The sequence below is a fragment of the Zootoca vivipara genome, chromosome 14, assembly GCF_965207765.1.
Source record: "Zootoca vivipara chromosome 14, rZooViv2.hap1.1, whole genome shotgun sequence".
Lineage (NCBI taxonomy): Eukaryota > Metazoa > Chordata > Lepidosauria > Squamata > Lacertidae > Zootoca > Zootoca vivipara.
Genome location: NC_142597.1, coordinates 6,958,059 through 6,974,118, shown reverse-complemented (window position 1 = coordinate 6,974,118; position 16,060 = coordinate 6,958,059).

The following is a 16,060-nucleotide window of genomic DNA, read 5'->3' as shown; positions in this document are numbered from 1 at the left end:
AATGTTCACATTTATCAGGGTCAGTCCCTATTTTTTCATTTCTAACTACTGTTCATGTTCTGTGTCTATTTTTGGAAATACCTTGTTGAAATTTTTACTAGTGTGAGTGAGCTGCACACATTGTAACTCCTCAGAGCACAGCTCCCCGCTCAAGCATACATGCTTGCCTGGGAGTAAATCTCATTCCGCTCAACAAGAGTTATTTCTTAGACATGTATAGAGCTGTGCTGTAGAAGTTAAATCCCCAAAAGCGAGAGCAAATAGATGTAAGAAGAGCCCTCGTGGAACAGACCAATGGCCCATCTAGTTCAGCATTCTATTCCCACAGTTGCCAGGAATTCCACAAGGAAGACATGAACACAATAGCACTCTCTCACATGAGGTCTTGGCTCAGTGCCAGAGCACATACTGCACATGCAAAAGGGCCCGGATTCAGTCCTCAACATCACCCCAGCATCTGAGGGAGACCTGGCCTGAATCTTTGGTGAGCCACTAACCAGTCTGATCAGTCGGGAATCTTTTTCGGCCTAAGGGCAGCATTCCCATCTAAGCAACCTTTGGAGGCCACATTCCAGGGTCAGAGGCAAAAGTAGGTCAAGTAACAGTCACATACTATCTTGATTCCTCAACCCAGGAAAACAAGAGACAGTATCAGAGAGCAAGGGCACATTTCATGGAGGGTGTGGAGCAGGGCCAGCAGGGGGCTCAGCCTGGGGAGAGTCTGGAAGGACAGACAGAAAGGTTTGGGGGCTACATTGGATCAACAGGACTGAGAATCTCCACACCCAGTGTAGACAGTAATGAGCTACTTATTTATCTATTTCATAAAATTTATACACCCCTGGATTGTTTAAAAACAACAACAACCAAACCTCAAAGTGGCTTACAAAAGCTAAAACAGCAAAATCAAGAAAAGAAAAATTACAACCCTGCTATCATAGAATCATAGAGTTGGAACACAGGGATTTCAACTAAAGCATACATGACAGGTGGCTACCCATCCTCTGCTTTAAAAACCTCCAAGGAAGGAGTGTCCACAACCTCCAGAGGGAGCTTTGCATTAAAACAAATGTTAAAATACTAAAACAGATTAAAAACACCTCAACTTTCTAAGCTTGGATAGACTTGTCTAAACAGGACAGTGAAGACACCTGCTTGAATTCAATAGGCAGGGAGTTCCAAAGTGTAGGGACTGCCACACTAAAGGATCAAGTTTTTACAAATGAAGAAAGGGTATTGTGAGGCAACTGTGTTAGTGTCAATTCTGCCAATCAAAGAGGTGACCATCACACTGGTGCTGTGGAAACGAATTCCACTGTGTAACTATGTTGCGTTTGTAGAGTCTTCTGCCGTTCAGCTTCATTAAATGGCCCCTGGTTCCATGACCCCATAACTGATGCTGGAGGCCCCCCCATCCATATTAATCCCCCCCACAGGAATGCCTTCTATTATGAGCTGGGGGTGGGGTGGGGGTCATTCCATTCTCGTCTGCAAAGCACCAACATATAAATGCATACACATGAACACCAAGGCACCTTGAAGTTCCTCACTTGTCATTTCTTGGTACACTGCAGCTGCTGAAGTTTATTTTGAGCAGGGACAACATATTCAAACACGTCTTTCACCTAAAGAGCAAACACAGTTTTGGCTCTTAAACCCCAGAGGACAGCCTACTACAGAGCACATGAATGGAGTTGACAGAGAAGAAGCTTGCCTCAGCAATTCATAAAAGGAATGCGCAGTGGTATTAATTTTTGAGAATAAGAGTGGCCCAGGTTTTTTCTAATTTTCACCAGTGTCCAGGGATTTAATTGTCTAAAAATATTAACGGTGTGCTTACCTGCATGGATTATTTTTTTTAAAAAAAATCCCTGTCTCAATTTTTAATCTCGATGAGAAGCATGGGGTTGTTTTTTCCCTCCCAGTTTCTCAAAAAATATGAACAATCCCTGCAAATTATATACATTGTTATACAGGCAATATTATGCATACAAACCACTCCAGGTTTCCTAAAGTAACCAACACATAAACCAATACATACAGCAATGAATGGAATGGTAAAAAAAAATATGCACAACATTATCATGCAGGAATATAGTTCAGCCATGGACTTGAATCTTTTATACACAAAATATAGATAAGGGATTTTTGGGGGTAGAATTCTGCATATAATTTGTTGGGGGTTTTTTATTTAAAAAAAACACAGTACATAAGCAGGCACTTAGTACGTGAGGTGGTCCAATGTGCACAAAGTTCAACTGGGTCAGAACTACAAGTTCTCAGCTTCCGCTTGGAGCACCGTAGAAGATGGCTGAAAATACCATCTCTCCGGCTCCCATGGGGTAATTAGAGGCTGTAATGGGAGTATGCAGCCTCCCCAAATCTTCCCAGGAGGTACAGGAAAAGAGAGGTGGAGGTGTGGGGAAAAGAGCCGCAAACTTTTCCCGCCGCAGCAGCTGCTAACGCGGGTGGGTGGGGAAGGAGGGCGGCGGCGGGGGGCATGTGAGGCTCGGCATGGCAGGACCCGGCCGGGGAGCCTCGGCGAGAGCCAGTTTCCATGATAGTGTCCTGGGTGCGCGAGCAACTGTTTCTGCGTCCAATCCCTGTGTCCGTGGGGCACATGCGCAGTAGTGCGGGCACAGGGACACAGGGACTGGACGCAGAGACACTTGCATATTATTATATAGGATAGGCCTATTTTACCTTGCTATGATCTGTAGTTTTATTGACTTTAAAACTATATTGTTTTCAATATACACTGGGGATGGGAGAGAAATTTGATTCACTTCTTAATTTGTCTACCTAATTTGCACTTTTTGAAACAATATCCAACCTGAAACATAGCCATCGTTCAAAATTCACTTTTCTAAAGTGTGCATAAAATGCATGAATTAGTCAAAATATCAAAAAAATGCATTGTGTCAGGGAACATTGCTTTGCAAAAAATGTGTATATTAGGAAAAAAATCATACTAAAAGTCCTAAGTAGTTGAGTAGTATTCTTGGGTCAGATTGCAAACAGTGGATGAAAGAGAGCCTTAAGCAATCTGAGGAGAGGGGAGGGGAGGCACACAGTGATTCCTGTCTCTCCTGTCAGCACACACCACTCAAAATACAATATTTCCCAGTTGACTCAGAACACACATTTACCCACATCAATTCAAGTGATTAATAATCCAGTGTTGTGCATGCATTTTTGAACCAGCCTTATGCCTGCTTCTTAATTCTTATATTGACTGTAAGATGCTGAAACACTGGAGTGATCCATGAAAAACAGCTTGCAAGACACAGATCTGCTTAGCCTAAGGTCATACAAGGCAGCTGTTGCCAACCATGATTGCCAACCAGGTTTGGGCTACAGATATATCTACCTTCATGTGGGCCATTTAGTCACCCTGCCTCCACACTGCAAATTTTCCAAGCTCATCAACTTGGACTTTTGTTAATATATCAACAGCCATTACATTCCATTATCTCACATTTTGTTTGTATGGCATTTGATATATGGCCTTTTATACTGTGATTCGTGCCATTGTGATGTTTGCTCCTGGAAGCCTCTTACTTTGGGCTCTTTGTTCCACTGACATTCCATTGGATGAAGCCACAGAGAAAGAATCTGAGTTTTTCAAGCATACATCACCATAAGTTGCCATACTGATGGTCCAGTTTTGGCTTTCAAACAAATTGCTTTCCCTTTTAAACTCAATCTCTATTCTGGTAATGTTCCCCAGATCAAAGCTCTAGCATACAGTAAGCCTGCAATTTACGCAGTAATTATGTTCTGGGGATCAGACCGAAAGCCCAAATCATGCATAGTCAAATCACATTGGGTTCAATGGCAGGTGGATTGCCAGTTATTCTTCCAAAAGCCTCACCCCCTTTCAACCCGCTTTTCATTTATTTATTCGCCACATACATAAAGCTGAATGCACATAAGTTGCAGGCTTACTGTATACAGAAGGACTCTCCCTATCATGTGTCTTCTCATTTGCAAATTAAATAAAATTATACCATTTGGCAAAATAAATAGATATGATGCCATTTTTAAATACAAAACACAGCCTGCCATCATTAAAAAGGTAAAGGTAAAGGACCGCTGACAGTTAAGTCCAGTTGCGAACGACTCTGGGGTTGTGGTGCTCATCTCGCTTTACTGGCCAAGGGAGTCGGCGTTTGTCTGCAGGCAGCTTCCGGGTCATGTGGCCAGCATGACTAAGCCCCTTCTGGCGAACCAGAGCAGTGCACGGAAACAGCCTTTACCTTCCCGCTGGAGCGATAACTATTTATGTACTTGCACTTTGACGTCCTCAGGTTTCAACCTCCGTTACAACTGAAAGAGAAGTCTGCGAAAGAGTAAAGGTTAGTTGTGAATAATTCAGTGCCAAGCTGAGGAGAACCATTTCAGGCGTTCAAAACAAGGAGTGTAGACTAGACTTAGACATAGTTCTCATGTAATTATTTTTACCCCTCCATTCAAGTGGAATATTTCCTGTGGAGTCCTGTACACAGCTAAAGACACATCAAGACAAAAGATCCATGTAACCTCTGAAAGAAAAAGTGATCAGGAAACGGAGTCTCATATCATGTCCACAGAACTTCAATCAAATTCAGAGAGCTTACAAGACACGTGGGAATATGTGCATTGACAGTCTGCACGGATGGTTGACAAACTGAGCACAGAGCCTTGCAAACACAATTTTGGAAAGATCTACTGCTGTTTGCCTTTTTGCCTTTGTACCTAACATCAAAAATAGGGCTGTTAATTTATTTATCTGAAGACGTATTTATATGTCACCCTCTCACAATGTATCAGGACTGTGTACAGCAACTTTCAAACACAACTTTCCCATTAAAACAGTACAAAACAATCACAATGGCTGGCTACTCACGAATATTTTTAAATAACTACATGGGTCTGTTGGCATAAAATGTCTTCAAGGCATTTGCCTAAAAGCTAAATCTCTCTTTTTTAAAAAAAATAAATTTTTATTCCATTTTCCAAATTTAACAAATTAAAATAAAATAAAACAATCTTTTATACCAAACTTCTTATATTTCCATCTTATACCTTGCTCTGCCGAGCTCTGACTTCCCCCCCTCCCTCCATGCGGGCTTCTTGTTAAATCCCGTTTTTGCAGTTCCTTTTTAACTTTTTAGTCAATTCGTAGGATTTATTTCAATCCTGCAAGAGTTTTTAAAGATCTACAGTTTTTCTCCATGTAGTCCACATATTTACTCCAGTCCTTTTGAAACCTTGTCTCCCCCTGGTCACGGATCTTGCAAGTCAATCTAGCAAGTTCAGCATAGTCCATCATTTTTATCTGCCACTCCTCAATTGTAGGTAGTTCCTGTAATTTCCATTTTTGGGCTAACAATGTCCTAGCCGCGGTTGTCGCATACATAAACAATACTTGATCCTCTTTTCTAATTTCTCCTCCTATTATTCCTAACAAGAATGCTTCCGGATTTTTTGGAAAAGTATATCTAAACATCTTTTTCAATTCATTATATAACATTTCCCAAAATCTTTTAACCTTATCGCATGTCCACCACATATGATAAAATTCACCATCTTTCTCCTTACATTTCCAGCATGTTTTGTCACTCATTATGTACATTTTGGCTAATTTAACTGGAGTTAAATACCATCTATACATCATCTTATATACATTTTCTTTCAAGGCAGTACATGCTGTAAATCTTAAAGTTTGATTCCATAGTTTCAACCACGCGTCATATTCAATATTATGCCCAAAATCCTTTGCCCATTTAATCATCACCTCTTTTGTCAGCTCATCTTTTGTATACCACTCTAACAACAAGTCATACATTTTTGCCAAAAGCTTTGTTTTGCCTTCTAGCACTTCTATTTGAAATTTGGACCTTTTGTCCTCAAAACCTATTTTTCTATCCTCTCTAAGCACATCATTTATTTGATGATATTCTATCCATCCTGTTAATACTCCTTTAATTTCTTCATAAGGTTTTAATCTCCAGCCTTTTTCAGTTTTTGTCAAAATTTCCTCGTACGTGGCCCGCCTCCCCTCCATATTTACCTTCTTAACTGTTAATACCTCCACTGGTGAAACCCACCATGGTGTTTTAGCCTCTAACAGCATTTTATTTCTTTCCCACACCTCGTACAGAGATCTTCTTATCACGTGGTTCGTAAACCCTGTATGAGATTTCTTTTTATCGTACCATAGATATGCATGCCATCCAAATCTATTATTAAAACCTTCCAAATCTAGCAGGTCCGTATTTTTTAAAGTTATCCACTCATTAATCCAACAGATACAAGACGCTTCATAGTAAAGTCTCAAGTCTGGGAGAGCGAATCCGCCTCTTTCTTTCTTATCTACCAGAATTTTATGCTTTATTCTAGGCTTTTTCCCCTGCCAGACAAATCTTGACAAAACCTTCTGCCATTCTTGAAATTGTCTTGTACCCTTCACAACAGGTATAGTTTGAAATAGAAATAACATCTTAGGTAATATATTCATCTTTATTGCTGCAATTCTTCCTAAAAATGACGTTTTCATATTAGTCCATCTTTCCAGGTCTTTCTTTATTTCCCTCCATACTTGTTCATAATTGTCACTATAAAGATTAATGTTCTTTGCTGTCATCCATATTCCCAAATATTTTACTTTTTTTGCCACGTCGAATCCATATTTTAACTGTAACTCCTGTTTTTCCTCTTTCTCCATATTCATTGCCATAACCTTTGTTTTTTGTCTATTTAATTTAAATCCTGCAAGCTGGCCAAATTTCTCCATTTCTTCTTTTGCTTCTGCAACACTTTCCTTTGGATTTTCCAATGTTAGAACTAAATCATCTGCGAAGGCTTTCACTTTAAATTGTTTTGCACCGACTTTGATTCCTCTAATTGAGGAGGGATCTCTTAGTCTATTCAATAATATCTCCAGGACCATGATGAATAATAGCGGAGATAAGGGACATCCCTGTCTAGTTCCTTTAGTGATATCAAAATATTCTGTTAAAATATTGCTTTCCTCATCTTGGGAGCAAGGGTGGGGGTTGCACTAAATGCTCAACTCCTTTCTGACATACCATGCACCAAAGTTGTTCAAAGCTTTGCATACAAGAGCCTTGAACCTGTCCCAGTAGCATATGGGCAGCCAATGTAGCTGTTTCAACACAGGTGTCACATGTTCCCAGCCACCTGCTGTTCCACCACCTGTCCGCCGACTGCATGGTACACTAGGTGGAGCTCCTGGGTCCTAGTCCTACATTCCTATGTGCTAAACCTATTATTATTATTATTATTATTATTATTATTATTATTAAGCATGGTTTAAGGTACTGCTATCAAATTGATTTTGTAGTAGATTTTAAAGAAGGAAGAAAAACCACACTACTCATTGGTAATGAAGAGTTTGTGGGCATTCATTGTATTTCATCCAACAGTGATCTCAGGTGCTGAGTGTCAATAGAAATGAAGGGGAAATTGGATCACTAAGGAACAAGAAGGATGCATCACCATATTGGGGGAACTCAGTTTCAGAAAAGTACAAAAAACTGCACCCTCTTTTAAAAAATAGCAAACCTAAGAAGGCAAAACAAACAAATAGTCCTGAGAAGTATGAGGCTATTTGACAGTCACCATGCTTGAGCCCCCTGCAGCTTATAGTATCATAGCTGCCAAGTTATCCCTTTTTTAAAGGGATTTTCCCTTATGCTGAATAGGCTTCCTCGCGAGAAAAGGGAAAACTTGGCAGCTATGTATAGTATGCTAGAAGATGGCATCACCAGCTGGGACTTAGGGATAGGTGAATCTGTCAATTTCAGTTTCTCAGTTCAGTTCTATCTTAAGTTCAGTTCTTCAAATTTCTGCATCAGTGTGCAATCTTCATATATGAAAAAGAATCAGCATTTCAACGCATATTTCTTCTAATATACACATTTTTATGCATTTTGCTTAATATAGTTGTATCTTGGTTCTCAAATGGAATCCGTTCTGGAAGCCCTTTTGACTTTCGAAAACGTTTGAAAACCAAGGCACAGCTTCCAATTGGCTACAGGAGCTTCCTGCACTCAATCGGAAGCCGCGGAAGCCACGTTGGACGTTCGGGTTCCAAAGAAAGTTTAAAACCGGAACTCTGACTTCCGGATTTGCTGCATTCGGGAGCCAAAATGTTCGAGTCACAAGACGTTCGACAACCAATGTATGACTGTATGCATATTTGGCATGGTAATTTCCCCCCAATATAATGCATTTCACTAATAAATGCAATTATGCACACTATATTCTAGCATATGCATTTTTATATTTTTTTTATAATAATTTTTATTAATTTTACAAACGAAACTAACCAGACTACACAAACATACAATATAACACTGTCCCTTCGTTTTCCCTCCACCCACTGGTTCACCTCTGCCACCAGTGAAACCCGTGTGCTTTGAGAATCAAAGGGGTCCATTGTAAGTTGGGTTTGGCCTCCCCCCTCCCTCCTCCCCCCATCCCCCCCCCCTGCCACTGAGAGGATGGGAATGGAGGAGCTCTGAGGATTGGTTTCCCCCAACTCATTCATAAGCATATTTAAACAAATACAAACATAACAATAACAATAATAGGGGAGAATTTTAACTCCCCAATTCTTATTATCTTAACCTTATACTTGTGACTTCCTCGGTGGTCTTCCTCTTGGTTTTCCTTAAACAGAATCTAAAGTTTATGGCGGGTTTTCATTTCAGTTTAGAATCCTTTTCTTATAATATTAACTCAACCCTCCTCCTTTTCCATGCTGCCCTCCCACAGGCCCCCTCCTGCCACAAGAGGAAACTGCGGGGCACAGCATTTCCAAGGTTCCATTATATCCCCTCCTCACCCCTCTGAGCACTCCCTGCCACTGAGTATCTCAGAGTAAGGAAAGGAGAGTAGGCAGCTTTCTGCCTAAACCTAACTTAACTTACAAAAATTTTCATTAACTTAAATTCTTTCCTAAGCCATTCTTATAATTCCCTTCAGAAAGCACAGCTTTTTCCATTCATTTTTATACCCCATCTCCTCTCCCTAAGTCTTTTTCCCCAATTGGATCAGCATTTCCGTTAACAAGCCAAAATTTCAAAAACTGTCTTTCAGAAACTAAAAACAAATCTTTTAACTAAAATATTCACCCCACACCCATTCTTTCCCATATCCGTCTCCAGACCCTTGTCCCCCCCTGCCCCTGTCTTTCCCATTCCTCCCTGACATCACCCCAAATTTCAACCCCTCCAGGATCTTCAAGTCCATTAATCCTCAAATTCCTTTGCTTCTCATTTTCTTGCTCTGTTTGATTTTCTTCCTTTTGAAGTCCATGCTTTGCTTCATCCCAAACATATTTTTTATAGTCCAAGTCCTCTTTAAGGTTTTCGTCTAATTGTTCCTCCTGACATCCAGATTCAGTCTCCACAGTCTCCAAAATCAAATTTAAATCCTGGACTTGGGCTTCATCCTCGACTGCTGGTAGATTGGGATGTTGCCGTTCCTTATAGATATCTTCCCATATTGGTAGATAGTTTAGCACAGCCTCCTGGAAGGCTCGAGAGTACTTTGTTTTCATATTTCTCCTGACCGCAGACAAACAGGAGGTGGAGAACAAAGGGGTGCTGGAAAATTCCTCTCTCAGACGGTCGACTCCATTTTGGCTGTTCTTTTCCTTTGTCTTTTAACTCAGTCACCACTCCATTCTTAATTCCAATATTGAATAGTTCTATCACGTTTTCAGTCAATTTTTACTGATCACAACAATGCATTAAATCCACCCGATCTTTTGACAGCTTGACAGCTTTTGACAGCTGTCAAAGCACTCTCCCCCTTTATAATGCTGTACCTCAAGGGGTGCCGGACTCGGGAGTTGAGAGGGTTCCAAAAAAGTCTTTCTTTCTCTCGGGTCCACAGTCCCAAATGCCTTTTGTCGTTCAGTTTAAGATTATTTAAAGCGCCTCCCAGTTTTCCATTAGGAAGAGACCGACTTCCGTTTCTTTAAAGCCTCTCCTATTTTTCCAATTAACGAATTTGAAGTCCGTAATCGTAATTCCACTTACTTTTTGGAAGTTTCAATTTGTTCGGAAGAATCTGCCGCTTGCCGGGTCAGGACTCGGAGCTTCACTTCACGGAGGTAAGATATAGCCCAAAATGGCTCCCGCGGTTCCACCCCGCCGGCACTCGATCGCTCTATTGAGCTCTCGGGCAGCGGGGGATCCGCAAAAAACGGAGCAACTGCTGGGCGCGTGAGTCACCGGGACTCTCTACCCGGTGTTTTTACGGGGAATCCGCTCGCTCTGCGGACTTCCCCCCCCTCCGAGAAGCCAGGGACATCGGCGCGCGAGGTCCCTGCGTCCTTCTCTCCGCCGCGACAGACCGGAAGTCTGCATTTTTATATACTACTTGGCTGCAAAATCGGAAACCCAAAAATTTGAGGAAAGTTTGAATTTTGAAGGATGGCTGTGTTTCAGTTCATGCATTGTGTTGCAGAGTGCAAATCAGGTAAGTTTCCTTTTAAATGCAAACTTAATTTCTCCCCATCCTTACTGGGAGGTAGTCCAGGGGCTTTTTTTGTTAGAGGAGAAGCAAGGAGCAAGATACTCTGCATGTTCACCTTCTCATTGCTGCAGATACAGTTGCCCGTTCTCCCTCTTAGAAAGAGGAGAGCCAGAAAGTCTGAGTTCAGAAAGTCTGAGAAACACCAACTTAGAGGTGAATAAATCAGAATGTTTCCACGATGGCAACAAGGCAATAAAAGCAAATTAAAGTACTTGATGGATGTTAATGGGTTACTAAAATCTATATGGCAAAATCATTAAAGTATATGCTAAAATCTCTAGCCAATAAACCTAACCTATAGTTTTATTTCAGCAGGCATTTTAAGTAAACTTTATTGTTTATGATTAATTTGAACCACTGTATTTTTTTTAAAGAAAACAATCTTATTGTACAGATGGAAGAATCAACAAATTTCAGTCCTCTGTTTCTTATTTTTCCGATCTTAAAATAAGTTCTCTTAATTTGAAGCTATTTGCGGATTTTGGTTTTTTAAAATCCTGATGAAAATTATTCAGCACTTTAGTCTGAATTTCTCTTAATAAACACATTTTTTAATGGAGTTATGATTAATGCACACCTTTTGCAACTGATTTCTCCCAATATGATGCCTTTTTTGTATGTTTTTTCACTAGGAAAAGAATTTTACCCAATACAGTCGTACCCTTGAAGGCGAACGGAATCTGTTCTGGAAGTCTGTTCGACTTCCAAAACGTTCAGAAACCAAAGTGCAGTTCCAATTGGCTACAGGAAGCTGCTGCAGCAAAGCAGAAGCCGCGGAAGCCCCGTCAGAAGTTTGGTGTTCCAAAAATAGTTCGCAAACTGGAACAGTCACTTCCGGGTTTGCTACATTTGGAAGCCAAAATGTTTGAGAACTAAGCTGTTCAAAAACCAAGGTATGACTGTATATGCATTTTTAAAATATTGGCCTGTTGCGAGAACTGCATCACAAAATTCAGGTAAATGCAAATTTTGAAGGGTGGCTGTATTTTGGGAAAGTGCAAATTTGTTAGAATTTGTCAAAACAAAACACTGCAGCTTTTTCTTTTTCCTGAACCACCTCAGCCCCAATGCTTTAGATACTGCAGGGAAAGTATGGCACGGAGTCAATCCCCTTTTTGTGGAGTTTTGAATTTAACCCATCCAACTATTCTTATTCCAAGCCTCAGAAAGAATGGGGTGTGTGGAAACAACCCTGACAACAAAACATGCTACGAGGATAATGTGTTCAACCTTTCAGTTCTCAAATTGTTTATTGCAGTTCTAATTGCAATCTCCCACAAAAATAACCTCCTAGAGAGGACATTTGGATGGAGTATCTTTTTTTGAATCGTTATTTGCTGTACAGAGATAAGACAATTGATTGTGGTCTACAAAATAATGAGTTACAGAGTATCTACTACTTAATTTTTGAAAAGAAAAACAACTTGGCCTTTAACTTCACCACAAAATACATTAGATTACCTGCCATCAATACAGATGCTTCCGGTAGGAAGAAAAAGAGCAAGGCTATAAACCACAAACTAAGGACCAAACATGATGCTAAATGCATTAGGAAGTCCAGCAAGATCGTGGTCTCTTCAAATGTGAGACAAATCAGGATTCTGATTTATTCCCCACTGCAATTCCAATTAAAATGGCTCCCACTGCATTATTATGAGCTCTAGAAGCAAAAGCTTCTATTGGTGCCAATGGAGGCTGCCTCCTGCCCCAAGGGCTAAAAGCAGCATTGGGGGGGGATCCCCACATGCTAATATACACAGATGTACATTATTTCACTTAAAATCTAGCTTAGCCCTTAGTGTTACACAGCATTGCGATACCATGTATTGTTCGCGTCCGTCTGTCTCAAGAGACAATGGAAGATTGTACCATTGGGGGTAAATTCAAACCATTGGATAGTTACAGTGCTTGCTGTGGCTGTACAAACCAATATGAGAGAGAGATGCGTTATTGCAGTTGGGACAGATGAAGGAATTCGGTTTTGCTGCTATACCAAATTGTGATTCGTGTCACAATCAGCACTGTGATAGCTCCGTGTGACACAAATACGGTTCAATGATGATTACCTGGTGACAATCAAGTCCAGCTGGTGCCAGTGGCCTGAACTTCGATGTCCAAAACATCAGTTTGAAAGCTGTTGTTCTATATCAGCCATTCCCAGACTACGGCCCAGGGGCCAGATACGGCCCAAGGACCGATTTATCTGTCCCGTGGCGCCTGCCGCCAGCTGCTGCCACCGCCCACTCGTACTGGTGTGGCGCGGTTTGGCGCGGCTGCCCACCTCCGGCACCGGAAATAGCTTGTGTGCATGCGCAAGTGTCATTCCCGGCATACTTCCGGGTCAGAGGAGGCTCATGTGCATGCACACAAGCTATTTCCGGTGCTCCTGAGACCCGGAAGTACACCGGAAATAGCGTGTGTGCAGGCGTATGGGCATGTGCTCCTGTGCGCTCCCCATCCTCTGGCCCGTCGTGCGGTAAGTTTAGGGACCCCTGTTCTATATCATGTGGTTATGTGATAATGGGAATGGGGGCGGGATTTGTTTGGTCCACATTTTAATGTGAAATGACCTAATATGCTTCTCCTGAACTTATATGTGGATCAGAACACAGTTGTCCATCAATTCACACACTTCTCCAAATTTTCAGATATAGTTTCAGTTTTCTGAAAAACTGCTGAAACTGTATCAAACAATTGCACCTGCAAATCCACTCCAGAAACTCCAGAACAGATATGGAAGCAAGTGGGGGGAGAAGGAGGGGCAAGTTCCATTGTGATACGAATAATTGCACTAACCAAATTAGTTGCTTTTTGCTATTTCGAATACAAGACTTACGATTGAACCCATGCAAAACCGACACAGAATGGAAATATGTCAGGGGCGTTGACTTGGGCCCTACATTATGGGTGCTCAGCATGTGCGGACTGCACTGCATTGTGATGTGATGGCGCAAAGTGATGTCATGATGTCATGTTGTTTTGGTGTGGTGCACACGCCGAGGCCCTATGGTAGCAACTGGACCTGCGGGACCTCACAGAAGAGGCACAGACCCTGGTTCAGTCACCGCCATGGTACCAGAGCGCCAGAGGTAAGGCGACGGGCGGCTGCGGCTATGGTGCACAGAGGCAGCTGTGGACATTATTGAAACATCCTTTGAGGTGGGGCTTGGGTCTGTGGGGAGGGTGAAGGGAGTAGGCAGGCACGGTGCTAGGGCTTTTTTGTGCCCTAGGCTAAATCACCTTCTGGCGCCTCCCCCTGGCACATGCGTCATGACGCGTGCACAACGCCGCTGATGCCGCTGCATCCCCTCCATAGGTGGGAGGGCGCTGAGCTCGTGGAAGGGACGCTGTGAACCTTTCAGCGGCCACGGCAGCGAGCGAGCGTCAGCAGCAACAGCGCCCATAGCTGAAGGCTTCAGCTACGGGTGCTGCTGCCGCCACCGCCACCGCTCCCTCGTTGCAGCCGCTGAGGAGTGCACAGCGTCCCCTCCATAGGCGGGAGGGCGCTGAGCCCTCTTTTCGGCTCGCACGCCTCCTGCCTATGGAGGGGACGCTGTGAGCCCTTAAGCGGCCGCGGCAGCGAGCGAGCGGTGGTGGCGGCGGCAGCAACAGCGCCCATAGCTGAAGGCTTCCGCTACGGGCGCTGCCGCCGCCACCGCTCACTCGTTGCTCCAGGCGCTGGCGGCAGTGCTGGCGGCCGGCGGGCAGGCTCGACAGTGCCCCCTCCATTTCGGCGCCCTAGGCCAAGGCCTAGTTTGCCCTAAATGGAGGCGCCGGCCTTGGGAGTAGGACCGGACGAGGAGAGAGCCAGAGTGGGCAGAATGGCAGCCGAGAGAGCAGGGCAAGGGCTGTGGGAAGGGGCTATGGCACCTGCTTTTGTGGAGGTGGTGGTAGGCAGCAGCTGCCATGTACAGAGGCGGGGGAGAAGGCTGGCTACTCAAAGGGCACCCACAGCAAAAAAAGGGGGGGCACACCTATTATATGTTGATCTGTCCATCCCTGCCAGTTGATCCTTCCATCCCTAGATACTGCCAGAGTACCCAGTTCTGCATAATCCCTGGCAATATCACTTTAAAAAGAAAAAGAAAAAGAAAACAGTTCAGTCTACCTAAACAGACTTTTGAGATCCAGTTCTTAAGGAAGGCAAGCCATAATTGACAAATCCCATCTTCATCAGTTAACATCCCGCATTAGATCCAAAATCAGCAAGCACAATGAGAAAATCAACACAGTGGGTACAGTTGATGGCAACCAGAGGGTCTAATATAATCTTATCAACACATCATAAAACCTTAAAATCACCTTTTCATTCCAAATTATTTGAATTAAAATTGAACGTCTATTATGAACCACCTTCCTTTCCCTCCTGCTGTGTTTCATCTGCACATTCAATAGAAAAGCCGAGCGGCTGATTTTTTAAATCAGCTTTTGGAAGTAAAAGGCTACACGGGAGAAAGCAAAGCAGTCTACCTACAAATTGTTGGGACACTGGGGTATTTCGTTAAGAAATAACACCCCCTGTAAGGTTGCCTGAATGCAATCTCCAAGAGTCAGATTGCCATTTGATAACTTGGCCCCTCCTGCTGAGAAGATTGACAGCTCTCAATGTGTTATGGGGATAGATGGTAGCAAGTCCAGGTTTACTTCTCTCTCTCTCTCTCTCTCTCTCTCTCTCTCTCTCTCTCTCTCTCTCTCACACACACACACACACACACACACACACAAACACACACACACACACACTCACGCAAGTGCTTTGCTTTTTTATTCTTTTTAATCCAACTTCAGTTTCCAGGTCACATCTTTAAGGCCTCGTAGTACAGTTCAGCTTGAAACCATGCAGTCTAATTTAATCAAGCAACCTCTAGAAGAATAAGAAAGTTATGTTATTTTATTATTTAAAAAAATAAAGTGTATTTAAAATGGTAATTTCATTTTGTGCCAGAATCTTTCAGCCCTATTTTATGAGAAATTTACTCAAAGATTTTTATTTTTTATTTTTAAATGGATGACTAAAATGGTTCATTAATGTTGAACAGGCTCATCAGGAAAGGGTCAGGCAAAAAATCAGTCCTGGGAACAGAGGTAGACAAAACTATTAAGAACTGCAGAGAAAATAGAGCAAAAATTACTCTTATACCCCCCCATCCATATTCAGACACCCATGAACCATCGAAACCCACTCCACAGGGTTGGAGGAACCCCAGAGGAGATGTTGGGGGGTATCATTAGGTGAGGGGGAGGAAGGAAGAGGTCCAATTGCACAAGTGGATTTGCACACATGCAGCCCCTATTACAACTCGTAGATTCTTACCAAATGAGTTTTAGAAGTGTAAAAATGTAACAGCTTCTACTGAAGGGGTGGTGGGTCTTCATGTAGAGAAAGAAGACTAAAATAGGGACCACCAAACTTCCTTGGTTGTCCTTTAACCCCTGCTGACCATCCCTCAGCTGGAAGTCTGATACTCTCAGGGCTGCTGAGAGGAGTGCAACAAGTCCACTTTAA